At 40.6% G+C, this 5,957-nt stretch overlaps 1 pseudogene; it reads right to left on the bottom strand.

The window, feature by feature from the left end:
* Positions 1–3,974: 3,974 nt before the first annotated feature.
* Positions 3,975–4,079, bottom strand: LOC145240582 (U2 spliceosomal RNA; annotated as a pseudogene).
* Positions 4,080–5,957: the final 1,878 nt, after the last annotated feature.

The following is a 5,957-nucleotide window of genomic DNA, read 5'->3' as shown; positions in this document are numbered from 1 at the left end:
CTCGCACAACTTTCACGAAAAACACTCGTCTAGCCAAAACCACTATCAATAATTTCCCACACTCTTTATCTGTGCCTAAACCTAACTGTAGATTCCATGAACAAAGCTTCTTTCTTAGAACTGCACTCCTGTGGAACTCTCTCCTGATTTCCTGCTTTCCAGCTGACTACAATCTGATTGTCATCGAGTCCAATGTAAACAAGTTCTTGATGAACTGTCCCCCTAAGTAATCCAATTTACAAAATTCCAACTACTTATCTTTACTACGCTATAATCACATTGACTAATGTATACCAATTAATCCTTATCCTCTAATGGCCTCCGGGCATTGATAAGTGGTGGTTCCTGTGTAAAAAAAAAATATCATGCAAGGCTCGACGTCAGGGATAACCAGTTCTCCCGAGCGGGTACAAAACTAACCCAGAACAAACTCCTCGGCAATCCCTGACAGGAACACCACCAGACGATCGGCTGTAAACCAACTTCTCAAAATGCTGAGGTATTATTTTGGAGAGTGTTTACGCCTGAGGGCTGATTTAGATCCTACCTCCTCCGTACAATTTAAGTAGGCACGTTCATAAGTAGTGAAGATTTGAAGCAGGAATGCCCGAGGACATTCATTGATTCGCAAGAAATACTGGGTGTGCCTCGAGGGGTTAAAGACTACCCACTTAGCGAAATGTGTTTCAGTAAATTTCACCGTACTTACATCTCTTCCTATCTAACTAATGCCGAGTTCATCCTTGAGCCATACGCACAAAATTGAAATTAATAAAATGTAAAAAAAAAAATGAAAGCAAAAAAATTATGTGAATGAAAATGGACATTCGATCCCGGACAACGGCGGGTAGTATCCTGAAAAAAAAAATACTTAGAGAGGAGGTAATTACATTTGCTGAAATGATTTTAATTTATTTACAAATTTATGATACTGATAACCGAGAGAACTGAATTCTTTTTACGGAAGAATAAGAAATTATGCTGAGTTGAAATCTCCCAAACATTTTTTCATGGGAAACAACTGATGTTCCTTACAATAATATTAAGGATGGTGTAAATTTTTTGGAATCAAACTAATGCAATTATTACAATAGATTAATTGATTTTAAAACAAATTAGTTCTGCAATGGCGTGCTTGGGATTAAGTATTTTTTCCATAAAGGTTGAAAGATTAAGAAAAATCCAACATGCGCGCGTGCGCGCACACACACACATACACACACATATACACATACACACATATACACACATACAGATACACACATACACATACACACATACACACATACACACACATACATATACATGCACACACACACATACACGCACATACACACATACACATACACATACACACATACACACACATACACATACACACATACACATACACACACATACACACCCATACACACATACACATACATACACACACATACACATACACACATACACACATACATACACATACACACATACACACATACATATACATACACACACATACACACACATAAACACATACACACACATACACACATACACACATACACATACATACACACATACACATACACACATACACACATACATACACATACACACATACACACATACATATACATACACACACATACACACACATAAACACATACACACACATACACACATACACACACATACACATACATACACACACATACACACATACACACATATATGTAAAAGTGACAATGTGTGTGAAGACAATTCTTAACCTATATATCCAACAAATTTTTGACCTACAGACTTAAAATTTGGTATATGGGATATTCAGATATGTGGAAAACCTTTTAATCGATTTTCATCCGGAAAGAAGGGCTGCCAAGGGGTAAAAATTGAAAAATTGGTACGTGGTGGGGGTTATCGGATTTTTAAAATCTATTTGTCAACTGCTTCACGACTGTGCACGCATGAACCGTTCACATGACAGATGTGTATGTGTATGTTAAGAATAAGTAGGTTTGAAAACACTTTTTTAAGATTGTCTCAAGCTGGCCTAATGGTTATTGTAATTGACTCACTGTCTTTAGGTTTAGGTTTCAATCTCAGCTCGAGTATTTTTTTTTTACTTACAAAGAGATAACTGATTGGAAAAACAAGGCCGATAGCCATTAGTCGCGTGCTCTCGTGTAATGAATGTAGGATTGGCATGTAATTCTTAAAGATAAACTAAAATGACCAAAAAATGGGCTGAAATGACTTAAATAAATAAAAAGTAAATTACTTAGAATGAGTAATTGTCTGTATTTTTGAGATGAGGTATTTTCATTGATTGAGATTGTCGGACTGACTTCCTCATCTTGGTTGTTATTGTCACAACGTTTCGGCCGTTTTGTCCTCCAGCCTTCGTCAGGTGTTTTGTATCGAACTGGGGAACCGTTTGTTAGGAGTCTTCGATACTGAGAATGACTTTAATGACCTTAAGGATGAATTGAATGACCTTAAGAATGACTTGAATGCTTAAAAAATAACTGGAATCCTTCACAAACAACTTGAATGATCTGGAGAATGACTTGAATGGCTTTGAGACTGACTGGTTGTAAAGTGGGTGATCATTTTACATTAATTTTTTTTTTTTTTTTTTTAATTCAATTTTCACCCCAAACAAGGCACAGTGCCACTTTGAAGCAGGGGGCTACTATTAGGGAATTAATTAGCGGGGTCATTATGAAGGGAGAAGAGTAGAAAGATGTTTGTTAACATTACACTTGAACTTCTGCATATCATTGCAGTTGGGAAAGCAGAATCCCGGAAGGGAGTTCCAAAGACCCGCAGTTCTGGGGAAGAAACTATTGGAGTAAAAGGCTTTCTTGCACCTAGGGATCTCCACTGTAAAGGGATGAGACTTAGTAGCTTGTCGGGTTTGTCGGGGGTAGTTACGTCGGGGAGGTACAAGTGTTTGCAGTTCGTCAGAGCATTCACCATTAAAGTATTTGTAGAATAGGCAGAGGGATGCAACATCTCGTCGATGGGACAGAGGTTGAAGCCTAGATGACAGTTCAGGACCTATCAGGTTGGCGACTCTTTTTTGAACCCTGTCCAGGAGCGAGAGACAAGCAGCAGATGCACGAGCCCAGATGTGACAACAGTACTCCATACATGGGCGAATGGTTGCCTTATAGAGGTATAGGATACTGGCAGGCGTAAGTAGTTTTCTAGCACGGTAGAGGGAGCCAACCTTCCTTGCAGCAGCCTTGGCAATGCTCTCAATGTATCTATTCCAGTTCATATTCCCTGTAAACGTTAGGCCGAGGAGTTTAAAAGAAGTACTTTCAGGCAATGTGTTCTTGGCCATTGCTATTGGTGGTAGAGAAGGTTTCTTGTAGTTATTGAAGGAAACAAGCTTAGTCTTAGCAGCATTGAATGAGACCAACCATTTTTGTCCCCATTCCACTACGGATTGGAGGTCATCCTCTAGCGTTTCTGCCATTTCCTTGGATATGCGTTCATTTGTTTTCCCCTCATATCTGTTATAGAGAGTGGTGTCATCGGCAACTATACCCATCTCCGAAACAATATTATCAGGGAGGTCGTTTATGATTATCAGGAACAATAGAGGTCCAAGGATAGACCCCTGAGGCACTCCCGCATTTATGTCATATTGTTTGGATGTACGTCCGTCGAGGACAACTTTGATTTTTCTATTACTTAAGAAGGATTTAATTACGTTATGAATTCTTCCAGTGATTCCATATGATCTAATTTTCCTTAGAAGACCATCGTGCAATACCCTGTCAAAAGCCTTAGATATATCAAGGGCCACCGCTCTACCCTCCCCTGTTTTATCCAATGAACGGTATATACGTTCAGAAACTACAGTTAAGATATCTGCTGTTGAACGGGCTTGTCTGAATCCATATTGTTTGTCAGTCAGGAGTTTAGCAGCTGTTAGGTGCTGGACTAGGACTTGATTTACTAAGGAAATTATTACAGAAAAGTGATCCCCCACTTTATATTACAAAGTTACAAACGTAAGTACAGCATGTAGTAAGAACAGATACTGCACTTTGATCTCGGCCAAGAGGCCAAGAAACGGGTATTTATTTGCTCCCCCACCGAGCAAATTAGGCACAAGGCCCATTTTTTATGTGATGAATGAAGGGAAAATGGGGACCAACTCCCCGGGGCGTAGGGGAGCTGGATAGTGACAATTGGTATGAAGGGTTGCCCCTACATTGACCAAGGTCTTATATGTGGGATTGCCCCCACATATGGTCTTTGCTTGCAGTATCTCCCGGAACAGATACTACACTTTGATCTTGGCCAAAAGGGTATTTATTTTCTCTCCCACCGAGTAAATAAGGCACAAGGCCGATTTTTAATGTGAGGAGTGAAGGGGAAATGGGGATCAACTCCCTGGGGAGTAGGAGAGATGTATAGTGGCAATTGGTATGAAGGGTTGCCCCTACATTGACCAGCTCTTATTGCCCCCACATATGGTCTTTGCTTGCAGTATCTGTCAGACAGATACTACACTTTGATCTTGGCTAAAAAGGCCAAGAAAAGCTTAAAACGCTAAGAAAAGCTTCTCAACAGACCTTTGATCTTAACTAAAAAGGCCAAGCACAAAAGTGTTACGGGCAGACCGACCGACAGACCGACTGTCCGACCGACGGACCGACGGAGTGATTTATAGAGTCGCTTGCACGCGACTAAAAAAAATAACATAATACTCGCATGCACATTTCAGTTTCTGCATGAATTAAAATACAATATTTATGCGTATTTTACGACCGGGCAACGCCTAGCGGCCTGCTTATATATATATATATATATATATATATATATATATATATATATATATATATATATATATATATAAGAGTAGTGGTTGATGGGCAGAAATCAGAGGCCCACAGTATTAATGCTGGAGTCCCTCAGGGGTCTATCCTGGGCCCAACTCTCTTCCTGATCTACACCAATGATCTCCCAAAACACATACATAAATCATCTGTTGACATCTATGCTGATGACACGACCATCTATGGCAACACATCAAAGGCCGTAAATGACAAGGTTCTCTCTAATTCTCTCTCCTCTGATCTTGATCACGTGGTACAATGGGGGAAGAGGCTGTCACTTTTAATGCATCCAAAACCAAGCTTCTATCTTTACATCATCAACGCTCTGATCCCCATCTGACATTAATTGAAATAGGTGGCTCTCGTCTTGGAGAGGCTCCATGTTTTGACAAGCTTCTGGATTTGCCCTTTACTCCTGATCTTAAATGGAACACGTACATCAAGTCTGTTGCCAGGGACGCTGGGAAAATGGTGGGATCCTTCTACCGCTCCAGAAGATATCTCACTAAAGATGCTATTCTCTATCCGTATAAAAGCCAAGTACGTCCAAGGATGGAGTACTGCTGCCACATGTGGACAGGAGCTGCTAAAAACAGCCTATCCTGCCTTGACAGAGTACAAAATAGATTTTGTGGTTTAGTGGGGGATGCCCTTTTCTCTTCCCTGAAACCTCTCTCCCACAGAAGAGACGTTGCGAGCCTGTCTCTGTTTTATCGCTATTTCCATGGCAGGTGCTCGTTCGAGCTCCAATCCCTCATCCCCCTCGCCGATCTTTCACGAGAAACACCCGTCTAGCTGAAACTACTGTCAATAATTTCCCCCACTCTTTATCTGTGCCTAAATCCAAACGTAGATTCCATGAGCAAAGCTTCTTTCTTAGAACTGCACGCCAGTGGAACTCTCTGCCGCTTGCCTGTTTCCCACCTGACTACAACTTGGACGTCTTCAAGTCCAACATAAACAAACTCCTGACAAACCGCCCCCTTAAGTAAGACACTCTATCAAAACCCCCAATACTAATGATTACTACAATACTATCTCATTGATTACTGTACACGCAGTAACCCTTATCCCTGAGTGGCCTTCAGGCCTTGATATGTGGTGACCTCTCTC

Source organism: Euprymna scolopes, chromosome 19, assembly GCF_053919585.1.
Source record: "Euprymna scolopes isolate OS-2025 chromosome 19, ASM5391958v1, whole genome shotgun sequence".
NCBI lineage: Eukaryota > Metazoa > Mollusca > Cephalopoda > Sepiida > Sepiolidae > Euprymna > Euprymna scolopes.
The sequence above is the reverse complement of the archived record's forward strand: the minus strand, read 5'-3'. Positions and strand labels throughout refer to the sequence as shown.